At 37.4% G+C, this 14,198-nt stretch overlaps 1 long non-coding RNA gene across 1 annotated transcript; it reads left to right on the top strand.

The window, feature by feature from the left end:
- The first annotated feature begins 8,375 nt into the window (after positions 1-8,375).
- Positions 8,376-12,567, top strand: LOC127379785 (uncharacterized). Its single transcript, XR_007888359.1, has 2 exons — positions 8,376-8,443; positions 12,282-12,567. It is a non-coding gene; the product is annotated as an uncharacterized LOC127379785 (long non-coding RNA).
- Positions 12,568-14,198: the final 1,631 nt, after the last annotated feature.

Below are 14,198 nucleotides of genomic sequence, written 5' to 3' on the forward strand. Positions count from 1 at the left end.
GTCTTTTTTAGGAATTAAGAAATGAGGAACTTCTGGTAATAGGCAGCCTTTATGTGAGCTCTGGGTGTTCATCTGAGCATGACTGAGCTAAGGGATATTTGTTTGAAGTGAAATAGCAAAATGGCTCCAAAAGCTGAAGAGATGGTAAAAGCACCTGCTTTAAGTGAAACAGTTTTTGAACAAAGTTCTGTAATACTCTTCTGACAAATGTTTCAAAGTAAACCAAAAAGTTGATCCTTACAGAGCAAAGTGATGTCCCTTTTTGACACTGAAATACAAGCTGGACATTATGCCTGCTTGATATGCTGTTGTTTGAATTTTGATTTCTTCTTTGTTTTCTTCAAAAGAATGAGTCTCAAAAGCACACAGATGCAATTCTCCAGCATGTGTAAAGGAGTATTTAATATTGGTACCTTAAGATTTACTATGGGTTGAATTTTTGGGGACAGAACTAAAGGGAAAAAAAAAAAGGCAGGTAAAATGGGCTGGTTTAGCTGAAATTTGAATAAAAGAAACTTCATTAATATGGATATTGTAAAAGCTTATTTAAACACGTGCTATGCTGTTTAAGCCTCTTACATTTGTATATGCTGCACTTAAGCTTTTTAATTTTTATTTTTAATCTTTCTGAATTGTAAATACTAATGTGACAGATGGTGGGCACTAGCAGTCATTTTTCCCTCCCTTTAGGTAAACTGGGATGGGACAGGGATAGCAGTGTTCATCTCTGATTGAAGCTTTAGAAATTAAAAGGATGTTTAAACAAGAGTTTCTGTTGAGAACAAGGTGGTGTATGAAGGTCCAGGTAATGTATTTGTTGTGGGAAAGTGTTCTGCCATGTCATAGGTTTAAAATAAAGAAGAAAAAGTGCTTATTTTCTTGCTGAGCCAGAAAGGATTCAGGACAGAATTTGGCAGGAGAACTTGCTAGAACCCAATTTATTTCTAGTTCAGAGTAGAGAAGGTATTTTTTTTACTTGTCTCTCCCTTCTCCACTGTTGAACAAAAGTGGAGGATATAATATTTTATAATAGTACTTGTTCAGAATACGGTGTGGCTTTCTAAGGATACAATAAAAAAAATAGCTTTCATGTATGCTAGGTATTGTAGGTACATACACAAATAATCCCTATGCCAAAAAGATTTTGATTAAGGGATGTGAGATAACCCAATAACAGGATTTGCAAAGTAAAAGATAAACTATAATCTCATTTTAGTTTTAGGGCAGTGTTTTGCTCCCTACAAAACACTTAATTAGATTGACATTCTGGATTATGTGCAGGGGTAGCATGACTGTGGAAGGGGAAAAATAGCTTTAGACTAAGAATGAACGTGTCTTTGGTGGTGGATTATATTAGTGAGATAATGCTTACTTATTCTATAATTTATTGGCACTATTACAGCACACTTAAAGATGTTACTACCAAGAAGTGCACTGAGCAATAAACATAAATATATATATGAAAAGGAAAATAATTTCCCTGAAGCCATTAGGAATGCTAGCATCTGCTAGTCAGCTGGATTGACAAATGTCATGGAGTACCTGGAGTTCTTTAAGCCATGCCTTCCTTGTAGGAGTTAACATATGTGTCATCCTTCTCCTGACTGTATTTGGATCTCTTCTGTAGAGGAAACGGGAGCTGAGCAGCTCAGACAATACTTCATTCTGGCAATGTCAAGCAGAGAAACACACATTACATGGTCAATGTTCACTAGGAATTATTGAGATTATATTTTTAAAGTTCACTAGAAACTGAAGACTTGCTTGTGGATACTCTTGAACTGCAGTTATTGGGTAAAAGTATCCTTTGTGTGCAGGTAGTGGGTTCTTTCCCCTGTCAGCTGGTGAGCAGCTTTTTCTGAGCACTATAGCCAGTGAAAAGCTTCCAGCTTTCTCTGTCTCTCCCCTTCAAGATGTGTAAAAGCAAACACAAAAGCTCCACAACATTAATGAGGATACAGATGAAAACTATTAACAAGATTTTGTAGGCTCTAGTACTAATTTAACACTTCTTGTAACTTGCACATTTTTGTTAATGAAAACCTGACCAATGTTTTCATAACATTCCAGAATTAGAAGGTGAAAATTACGGTATTTCTAATACTATAGAGGACATCAGAAAAGTGTCATCTGCTTTTGGGATTTAAGACAGAACCAAATTAGACAAGGACCTTTTGTTTTCTGTTTTTTAATTAAGAAAAAAAACCCCACACAAACCAAAAAACCAAAATAACAAAACAAAAACCACCAAAGGAAATAAAACCAGGAACTGTCAGATAGTAGTTTGGTAGTTTACAAGATTTCCACATCAGAAAAGACTCTTCCATTATTTTCTTAACAGGAAAAGAGGTTTTTAGGTTTGTTTTAATGGAAATTTGTAACACTTGACTTTATTTAAACTCAGCTTTCTGCAAAAGTGTATAACTTCATGAAGAGCCGCTTTGAGAAAGGAAGAACTTTGATACCTGAATAATTAGGGATACGAAATATATAATAGAAATATAGAATGGCTTGGGTTGGAAGGGACCTTAAAATCATCTGTTGTCTCCCACTAGATCAGGTTGCTCAGAGCAACCTGGAACGCTTCCAGGGAGGGGACATCCACAACTTCCCTGGTCAGCCTCTGCCAGTGTCTCACCACCCACACAGTGAAGAATTTCCTCCTAATATCTAACCTACATCTCCCCTCTTCCAGTTTAAAACCATTACCCCTTGTCCTATCACTACAAGCCCTTGTAAAAAGTCCTTCTGCAGCTTTCTTGTAGCCCCTTCAGATACTGGAAGGCTGCTGTAAGATCTCCCTGGAGGTCATCTCTACTCCAGGCTGAACCACCCCAACTCTCAGCCTGTCTTCGTAGGAGAGGTGCTCCAGCCCTCTCACCATCGCCCTCCTCTGGCCTTTCTCCATCAGCTCCATGTGAAGATTTTATTTCTGTAACTTTTTTTCTTCCAAGCTGCTAACACCTGCTTGAAAGTACAGGCTAGTGGGAGTCTTGTGTAATTTAGATTCGAAAACCTCTGTTTCATACAGTTAAACAAAACCTGACTTTAGGAAGTGCTGATGTAGTATTGCTTTTTTCCTTTATTTGTGCCCATGATGTGAACAGATGCTTTTTCATCAAAAAGATTCATTGATTTGGGATGGGGCTGGTGGGAGAAGGGCAGCCAACTAGGTTTTAGTCCAACCTAGGGCTCCTTACAGAGCTCTTGCTGATGTTTTAACTAAGGCCCTGACTCCAGCTCAGTATGCTAGAATGTGAGCACGCAAATGTGTCTGTGAATCTCTCTTGATTACTCATCCTTTGAGAAGCCCGGATCATTTGCATTCCACAAATGCTAAGGATCCAGTGGCTTTTCTTACAATTTTAACTGTACGTTCTGTTTTCTTCCTTAAACTATAGATGGCAGCATGATACCACATTAGTACTTCTGAAAGTGAGAACAGATACATCCACACTTGTTGGTTTAAAAACTTCAGAAAAGCAAGTGGAAAAGTGAACTCTTCTTTTTTTTTTTTTTTAAAGGTAAATTTCAATATCTGTCTTTTCAACCTGCAAATTATGTTTAACACCTTATTAATTTCTACAGTCATGCAAGTGTGGCATGGTGATTACTGATGTTCTTATACTGGATTCTGTGTGAATTCCAAAAGCATGCATCCTATCTGTAACTTTTCATTTTTGAAGTATATCATATCTCATGGAATTGAATTCAACACAGAAATGAAAACAACAGCAAAAATAATTAAGACATTTTTCCCCAAGGCTTTCTGCATCGTGAGTAAAACTGAGTTGGAGAATACATTAAAGTTTGTCTTGGCACCTGGCCTAACGGTATTTTAGCACCTTTGTAATATTAATTGTGCTGTTAGCTTAAGGAGTTTATATCATATTTTCTAAAACAGAACTTTTTTTTTTCTAAATAGAACACTTTTACATTCTGCAGCAACACTGGATCTTTTAAATATACATGGGAAAAAACAGATTATGCTTTAAAAATCAAGCTTTTTCTAAATCAAATTACTGTAAGCATCCCCAGTTAATGGTCAAGAAATTAAGATCTTGCCAGTTTGTGCATACCGCTCAGCAAGGTATTGGAAGGTAATTTCCACAAAGTTGTGGATGATTCAGTTCCCTCTTTCCCTGTTCTTGGTGGACTTTCTTCCTGGGTGCTGCTCTGAAGAAGAAGAATGCTGTTTTCAAACAAGCCAAGTAGTACCAGGTGGTACCAAGTGTTTGGTCTAAAACTGAACAAACCAGGCTTTAGAAGAAAGGATTTGCTTTTATACAGCATCAGCTGCAGCTCTCAGCTGATGCCATGTAACGCTGCCCACAAGAAAGGAGGAAGGAGAAAGAATTAGCTGAGATAAAATAGATGTCTATGTTTAACTATTGTGCTGAAAAACCATGGTAGCATCATTTATGTTGATGTCAGTATGCTAAATTAAGCCTAAGAGTGTATATTAAAGAAGGAAGAAGTTGCACCTGGTATTTCAGTTGTAGACTGAAGTTTTGTGTAGTTCTTCATTGCTTATATAGATAAAATGCTTGAAAAGTCAGTGACACAGAGATGGTAACAGTAATTTTTTACCATATGTTTTTTTCATGAGTATATGGAAAAACTTTCTGACATAACATTGCCAAAAATACTATTACTTTTTTATGTAACTCTTCCTATAGATGCAGTAATATAAGTGCTTTTTGGGTTATTAATTTGCTTGAAAAATGACAAAGCTAAACTGGAAAACAGCTTTTTGTTTGAGCAATATGTAGAACAGTCTTTGTTGTTGAGGTATTAAGATGCAAATGTTAAAAGCAAGAAAGCACATACATCATAAAAAAGAAAATCCGTATTTCAAAGCTGATATACATATTACTATACATTTATGAGAAAATTCCAAGTATTTCAAATGTGGTTTTTTTTTTTTCTTAGTAATGGGAAATAACCAGTGTATAATTCCCATCTCAATAATAGCTTAAAAAATCTTTTATTTGAGCTGGCAAAAACTATTTCTGCTCCATCCTGAAGTCAAAAAGTTACACTTTAGCCCAGAGAGTATATTTAACACTGGATTGTAAAACTCTGATAATACAGCCTGAAACACTGAAGAAACCAAGCAGTAAAACAAGACAATGCATTAACCCTTCTTTACTCTTTTCCTATGTTGATGTGAAGATCTGGTATCTGATCCCAGAAATATTCTTTGTTGACTGGGTTACCCTGTGAAGCACTTAATGGAGTAAAAATGAAGTGGGGGAAGGAAAGCTCAGTGCTGCAACTGAGGTGCTTGCCATGCAGTCATTCCAGTACATTCAGAGATACTCTTGTGGCTGAGATTTTGCTTGCAGGTTCACAAATTTAGGACATCTATCAATCAAAAAAACTGTTACAGCAAGAACCCAGCTGCTGTGCATTGTTGGGAGCTTGGGTTTGTTTTCCAAAGGAGTTGTGATTTGATGCTGAGAGATCCAACAGCTGCAATTTGAGGTTGGCATTTTGGTTACGACTTTTTGATGTGCAAATGCTTTCAGAAAAAATACCGCAGGGAGAAACATGATTTCTCATACTGTTGCAGGAGGCATCAGATTGTTGAAACTGGTCATTCATAGCCATCTTCTACAGATGGTCTGTCACTTGGATAGAGTCATGTTAGTGCTAAACACATGGTAGTTACCTGTGCTAAGTTTATATCTTTTAAAAAATATACTTCTTGGGTTTCGTTCTCCTGTTAGAAAACAAGCTGTAGCAGTTGGAGTCATAGTCACTCCAGCTGATGCGTTTATGAATGCCTGCAAAAACACTTTAAAAGTCCAATTATTCAGAAGCAATGGTGGTTTTAATTTCCTTTTGAATCTCAAGTCAGTCTGAACAATGTTGATGGGCAAGTTTGATGTCGCTTGGCACCACAACATCCTGTATGTTCGGAATCACTGATGGGAAACTGACAGATGTTGGCTACATCACAGACCTTGCTTCAGTGTTGTTAGCCATCTAATGAAGGGAAAAAACCCAAAATACCCCTTGCACTATCTCCCTGGATTTCTAATATCTTTTTTGCCTTTCTCTTCCTCCCAGTTTGCAACTAGTTATACAGAAGAAGAATCCTAATCTTGTGTGTGCTCCAGGACCACCATCCTGCAGTACCACCAGTCAAGTCTATGAATTCGCAGGGTCCAGGACTATATTCTCTTCCCTGTTCACTAAAATGTGGTTTATGATTTATCTTTTTATAAATCAGAAGAATATTGTGCAAGACTGAAGAAAATTCTTGTGCTTTTCTTCTGCTATTTTTATCCCCTTCAAAACCTATTTTTTTGCTATTCAGATAGGAAGTAAAACACATGAAAAAGTGATGTAGTATTATTCATGGTTGCTCCCACACAGTTTTTAAGTGATGGCATAATCATCTCAGCTTTTTAAAACAGTAACCCTAAACTGTAAATTAGATATGGTAGATCTTTATTTTTTACTAAGTGGTGGTCATAAAAATAAGTGCTTTTGTGCTATGTTCCATTATTCCCACTGTCTTCAGTGTTAGGATTGAGCAGTCAGGGATCTAAATGGATAAACTACCATGGCAGGGCAAATTGTATGCGTAGCTCAAGAGCTACAGCATTTTGACATCCGCAGCCTTCACCTCCTTCACAGATAATCTGAAGCAGGGAAGCCAGCATGGGCTACTTTGCAGTCCCTCTGCTTGTTGAGGCCAGATCTGCTCTGTAATGGCATGGAGTTGTTGTCACCTCTCATCTGGCCCGCTGGTGCACGGGATGTGTGGGTTTCAGCTCTCTTCTGTAGAGAGATGCTAGCATGGAATTGAAAAAGTCAGGTAGTTTCTTCAGCTTTGCTCTTGAACTGTCTCATGGCTAAGGAGTGTAACCTGGCTGCAATGTTAGTGGATCTGGTGGGGGGGGCCAGAAAAATGTAGGTTATAACAAGGCTTTGTAACAATATTGTAAAATGAGTATTAAGACAAATGGAAGCATCTGGAAAAGCTCGGTGGATATGCTTTCGAATTCTATGTTCTCCCCATGGTGAAGAAATTCAGAGGAATGGGGCTCACTGTGGGAACAGTAATTGCAGGATGTAGTTTGATTGCTGCGCGGAAGTATCCCTATTGGACTAGATGCCTTGTAAACTCCAAGGTAAAGTACATGTGATTGTGATTAATTTTGCTGCTGCCATCAATGATGCTGGCAGAGGGATTTGGTTGCCTAACGATAGGTGTTCAGTACCATTTCTATTATGTGTCTCTCCCATATGTGGTACCTGTTAGGGTCGTGTGATGTCTTCTGTACTTGATGGCACTTACTATTATACTTGAAGTGGGTGCATGATTACAAGAAGGACTATTACAGCACTGGACATCAAAACACCCTTTAGACCTATTCCAATGGAAAGCCACGAGTCAACCTAGCAAATTTGGGAAAGATAACTTTAAACGATGGTACTGAAAGCTTTGACAGCTCTCCAGCTTCATGCAGGGAAGCCTGGAAGTACATGTAGGTAGTAGAGTTTAAGGTTTTGGTGATGTTTTTTCTCAGAAGAACTCTTATTCTGGTAAGATTAACTTGGGCAATGGGAACTTCAGATTAAAAGAAGATATTTTAAAGTGCTGGACCACAAAGCCCCCTTTATGCATGAAAATAAAGCCAACAGCTAACTAAGCAAAATTGGGAACTATCATACTGATGAAACAAATAGGGAGGAAACCATATTGTAGTCAGTAAATACATCAGAAAAACCAAAAGCAGTTTGTGAGGGGAAACAAGTATTCTTAATTCAGGAAAAATTAATCAGGAAATAACGTTGAAATTAGAGGAACCTACAAACTGGTAAAAGGAAGTAGTTCTTCCTTTATTGTATAAATTGGCATGGACAAGTTTGGTGTCATATTTTGAAGGCTATTGTAAGGCAGCTTTGAAACCAGACTTCTTGCCTATCTAGATGGTGAATAGCTTGGAAGCAGGAATCAGTAGCTACTGGATAGTGCCCTCTGCAGTGCTTCCATCCAAGCACCCATCCACAGGTCTGATAAGTTAGCACAACCGTAGTTCAACATCAGGCCAAGTGGAGTGGATGGTCACATCCAGACAGCCCATAGACATCTGTGTTAAGTTGGATGAGGTAAGCAGATCAAAGTCTGCTGAGCTTCTAGTCACCCTGTCACTGTTCTTCAATAACTTTCTTGGGGTAGTTAGAAAGACTGAAAGAAAATCTGAAAAATCATATAGAGATTTTTTTTTTTTGGTTAAAGCTTTATTCCTTATAGCAACTGTGGGCATAAAATATTTTGAGAGTGTTAGAGAGTGGAATAAAACCAAATGTAAATAGCAGATTAAGTCTTGTTTTTTTATTTCTCAGGTATCCTTTAAGTAAGTCTACATTGCATTGAACACTTAAAAAGCAGAGTCTTGTTCCAGCTGGGGATTTTGGATAGCAGGTAATGTTACTAGTTGTATGTGCTTCAAGTGTTAACAAATGCATTTTAACAGTGTTGCAGAACCAGTAAATACATAGCTCCCATTTTACATACTAGTGAACTAAGCCTATAACAGGCTGTTTCAGTAGTTGAGGCTGCCCTAGTCTTCAGACAGTGCTTGTATATCCAATATACCTTAAATATTGCCAGCTGAGCCTAGAAGCTGTGCCGAAACTCTGAGTTTTACCCTCACCATTCCCCTCTGCAAAGTACTTGGCTGAACTTGAGCCTAGCAAGACTGTGAGGAGTGATCCCATAGTTCAGTTCTTTACTTCCTCCTTCTACTCTCTGTTGCCTGCATTTGGCAACATGTCTAGAGGAAGAAAAAACTAAACAAAACCAAAAAGGGGGATTAATTTGATCTACTTTAATGTAGGCTTTCAGATAACAAAAAGGTAGACGGAAGGAAAGCTCCTGCAGTCATTTGAAATGGTTAGTCCAATAGTTCAGTCCAATACTAAATATCAGTGAAAGCCTAATTCAGAGGGTTACTTGGTTTGAAGTTAAAAAGGAGTGGAGCAAAGATGTTTTCTTACTCATTCCTCTCTCCTTTTTGCAAAGAGACCTACTTAGGAAAATAAGATCTCCAAGGAAAAGAGCCAGTTGCAATATGGGAATGTAGAAGGCAGCCACAACCAAGAGTCACCACCAAGTATTGAAAAAGTTTGTACTAGTAGGACTTGAATTCAAGAAAAAGTCACTTTTCAGAAGCTAAGGGTGAAAGACGCCACCAGTCTGACTGAGGAGAGAGGAAAGGGATCACTGGTGTCAGGCTGGTTTCTTGGGTTGGCACCTTCTTTTCTTTCTCCATCAAGTTGCAGGTGACAGATCTGTTTTGTCCACCACACTGCAGTAATCGCATGTGTGTGTATCAATTTGTGTATGTGTAGACACTGAATTATTTATTTTTTAAATACTGTATTTTGTGTGAGGATAATGATGGTGATAAAAGTTACTATAATTTTTCATGACAACCTATACTTTTAAATAAATAAATAAAGCAGTAACAGAGTAACAGTGTCTCAACAGCTAATAAATAATAAAATTTCAATACCAGCTGTTGTTTGGTTCTATTTGGGCCTGCCTGATCACATGATGATTTACTGACTTCACTGATCATGCTTCCAGAAATTATAAGAAGGATGTGGGGACACTTCTGAATATTTACAGAACACTTTCAACTTCTTCATTTCTCACGTATTCAAACAGCAATTGTAACTTCCAAAATGCTGAACAACCAACTTCTGTTTTGCTAAACTTTTTTTCCATTCCAATATTAAATTTGAGAATTAAAGATCTTTGTCATTCATACTAGTTTCTCTTGCTCCTTTCAAAGACCAAGAACTGTGACAGAGGCAGCTGCAAGGAAAAAAATAAATCTTACATTTTTTGTGGCAGTTATAGACCTCTTGCTAAATATGGAGATTATTAAGTGGAACTGTGTATGTTTGCATTAAGGAAGGTGGCGGAGAAAGATCTTAGCAGTGTTGGTCAGGGTTGCTTCTAAAAGGTTTCTTAATCCTGAGCTACCTTCCTCAAGGGAGGGAGGAAGATCTCATCTTAGTCCTTGGATTGTGTCATTAATATTAATGCTTAAGAATGCACAGCAAATAATCATGACATCAGAAGTCCTAGAGGAATTTTTTATTATTATTATTCACTGAGGAATTTTTCCAAGTGTTTATTTGCTGGTCTCTATTGAAAATGTCTTTCTCTTTTTGACTTTTCCCCCCTCCTTTAAATAAAACCCCAAATAATTTTTGCTGTTCTATCCAACTGTATGTGCTCTTTAAGCAAACAATCCTGGTTAAGAAAAGCTTAATTCTAGCTAACCACTATAAAATTAAGTTGGAAATAGTTCAAAACTCTTACTGAACTTCAGGAAATGACTTTTCCATAGACTTTTTCTCCTTTTAAGTAACTCGAATAATTCAAGAACAGATAAACCAGGATAACTTTCATGATCAACCATGCATGGTTGCATGTCCATGCAGGACTGTGATGGAAAGTGCAAAGAATTAAAAATTAATTGTGAAATCAAGATTGTTGTTCTCCTAATGCAATTGAGTAAGATTTTAATGACATTTAATGACTTCAGCTCAGCTACATGCAGTGAAAATCAGCAATTGTTTTGTCAGGCAACTCAGACATGGAGATTTCTGTACAAGTGAGGGAACTCGACACAGGGAGAATAAATGAAGTTCACAGGAGAGAGGTGACTTTCCCTTTAATTCCAGATCTCCCTTGCAATTAGCAATGCCTGTTACGCACTCACTTTTGGACTAATTAAATCACCCATAATGTAGTGATCCTTCTCCTCGAGCCAAGTCTGAGATAAAACCGTGGAATGGGGCCATCTTGCTGTGGCAAAGTGAGTTGAATTACCAGATTGGTCTCAGGAGAAAGCAGCCTGGTAGTCTGGGAAGCCTCCAGCCTAGTGTCCCAACTACCTGGGTCCAGAGGATTTACTCTGCCTTTTCAAAGGCTCTGACAATGGAGGTTGCATGGGTACTCTAGAGGACTAGAAACACACTGGCATGAGGACAAGAGAGGTTACAGAACCTTGTGATGCCTTGCATGCCTGCTGAAGTACTGGTTCGAAGTCCCATGTTAGCTCCCATAAGTCCCACTGTGAGGTTCCTTCAGCTGGGGCCAGCTAAGGTGCCCTGACTTAAAGCCACCATGATCTCTTTCAAATACTAAATAGGTTTAAAGGGGCTTCTTGATGTAAAGGCACCCAGCCATTTTAGCAGAGCTACTGTATGCATTTCTCATTTTAAAAAGCTCTGTCCCTACCCCAAAGTCTTTACAATCAAACCAGACCTATTTGGTAGAATATTCTCACAAATTTACTTTTTTATCTGCAAGTCAGTTCCTACATTTCTATAAAGTATGTTGTAGACTCCTACTTGTATATTGTGTGTTTTTAAGCCTGAGTAGGCACTGAAGCCGATAGCCGTCTGAAATGTTCTAGGGGCAAATGAAATCTGAATATAGCGTGCTCTCTTCAGTGAGAAACCTGGCCTAAACAGAATTCTTTTCTCATCACTTTAATAACGTTTTAAAAGAAACACACAGAGGCTCTGATGGATTTTACTTCTTCACTGAAATCAGAGAGGTGTTCAGATTTGTCTTGTCAAACAATATTTATGTAGTTTCCCTTTTCTCTTAAGACCTTCCTACTGGTTTGAAATGGGTCTTACTTGATATTACTGTGAGAATGAGAAGGAAAAATGGAAGCAAACAGCTGTCTACCAGAGGCAGGTCAGGGTCCTCTAATCTTCCATTTTATACATGCAAGATTAAAGATCTGCTTTCAGTTTTGATTAAGAATGCAAAGTTAAAAGATTGAATACCAGCAAGCCAAATTAAAGAGGTTTAAGTCAATCTCGAAACTCATCAAAGTACCAAATTTTTAAGCTGTCATTACGACACAGGATTAGTGCAAAGCTCCCCTGAACCCTGATTTGATGTCCTTCATTCAACAATGTTGTTCTCCCTGCAGTTCTCTGCTCTCAGCATAAAAAAACCCATTGTCTTGTATTTAGAGCTTCCCTCACCTAGATCCTTCTTTTTCTTTTTTTTTTATATCTGTGTCCCAGTTGATCTAGGAACCCTGCATTTTTTTGTGACCCACAGTTTATACTCCAGCAATAATACACTACTCTTTATCATGCACTGTCACGAAATGCGTTAGAGCTTAGTAAATGTGGCTGGTTTAGGAAAACAGGTCATAGTTGCTCAGATAATTATAGACTATTCCTATGAGTCTCAATAAGTAAATACTTCCTTTGTACAGTTCAGACCATTGATTCCAAAGATCCAGGAAGAAGGAAAATATAATAAGCAACTAGAATGAGATGAGGCTACTACGGTCGTCACCATCAGGTACCTCAAAATGAACTTTAAATATCTGTAATTGATGTTCACATCTTTTTGGAGCCACAAATAATTTCAGTGAAATTAGCGAAAACCTGTGATTTTACAAATTGTCATAAATGTTATTTAGAGCTCATGCTGTAATACATTAATACAAATGTTCCCCTGATTTTCAGTATAATAAACTGAGTCCTTTCCGTGTTTTATTTATAGAATGTGGGATGTCTCAGCTACATTGAGATTATGCTTTCCAAGACTGTAACCACAAAAGATAACTTACTAACATAATTAAAAGCTGTACTAATTAAAGATTTAATTTGAAGTTATTCCCCCTTGCAAGATAGTGTGCCAAATGGTCTATTGTGAAATTTTGATCTTAAGTCTTACAATATTTTGTAAGTTAAGAACAACAATGCAGCTTTTTGAACCCATATTTTAATATTTGCACATACCTGTGCAGAATGTTTCATCCAAAACGTCACATTATATGCTAAATTACATCCCTTTTTTTAAAAATAAAATAATTTCTATATTGAAATACAGTATCTCCAACTGCATATAATGGGGTCTTCCCTGTCTGCTCTGACTCTTGTGATAATTTCTGAGACTTGGCTTTTAAGGGACATTGAAAAAGACTGTTATACAAGCTATGTGAGCATACTGTTATTGGTACTTCTTATCCTTCTGAAATTATAATGGAACAAAAGGGATAAATTTCTCACCTTTGAGAAAAGTTACGTTTTTTTTCCCCTGGAACCGGGACAAATAGTTTTCCACAATCTTTTTGAAAACAACTTACTGATCTCATTTAGTTTGGACATACTAACATTCTGGCAATGCTTTCAGTCAGTAAATAAAATGCATATTAATTAAGTTTCCTGAAAGAACTTAACATGTGCTTTTTGAGTGAAGGTGGGGAAAACTGAATGCAAAAGAGCAGAGAATCATGAAGGAGGAAGGAAGAAATACAGTTTTTGCTTAGAAATTTCTTGGCATACTACTCCTAGCAGACTGGCAGTTATTTTTTATTTGAATTTCCCTTGTTCATGGTTTCACTTGCTGGTATTCATGTTGCAGACAGTGTAGGAACAGCAATAATGACTGTACATGGATGCATCTGTCTGTGTGTGCACTTTCTGACAGTGGCTACACCATTTTGACAAATACGCTGTCTTCCTTCCCCTGGTATGTCCTCCCGGGAATCTACAGGCTATGGGCTTCCTGAGCCCAAGATTGCGTTCACATTTTTCTCTTAAATGGTTTAGTGTTTCTTTTGTTTTTTTGGACAAAGTGTACACTTGACACAATAGTGAGTGTCACTGCTTAAGTACACACACACAATAATAATAATAATTTCCCTTATTTTGCATTTACGTCTTCTGTCTGACTGATTCTTGAATACACTTAGGCATCTGCATTATGAAAAAGGATACATAACAGATTTCTTATTCCCACTTTGTTTTATCTCTCTTCACTTTATATCCCAAATTCTGCTGTATATCCATTTTCAGATGCCTTCTGTTTTAGTTTCTATTCTAACCCTCTGTTAATTGTTTTGACCACCACTGATTACAGAGCTGTTTCATAAAATGTGTTCACTATGGATCTGGATTTTTTTCCCCTAGTGATACAAAACTAGTTTAGAGCTCATTACCGTGTATGGTTAATTAAGATTATTTTTCCCTATATGCATCACTGTGCTTTAACAACATTGAATTTAATCTGCCAGTTTTACCATCCAGCTGCTCAGTCTCCTTCTGTAGCTCTTCATAGTCCATTTTATCTTTTTACTGTGCTGAATTATTACCATCAACAATCTTTACCCCATAGTTCACTT

This window comes from Apus apus, chromosome 1, assembly GCF_020740795.1.
Source record: "Apus apus isolate bApuApu2 chromosome 1, bApuApu2.pri.cur, whole genome shotgun sequence".
In the NCBI taxonomy this organism is placed as follows: domain Eukaryota; kingdom Metazoa; phylum Chordata; class Aves; order Apodiformes; family Apodidae; genus Apus; species Apus apus.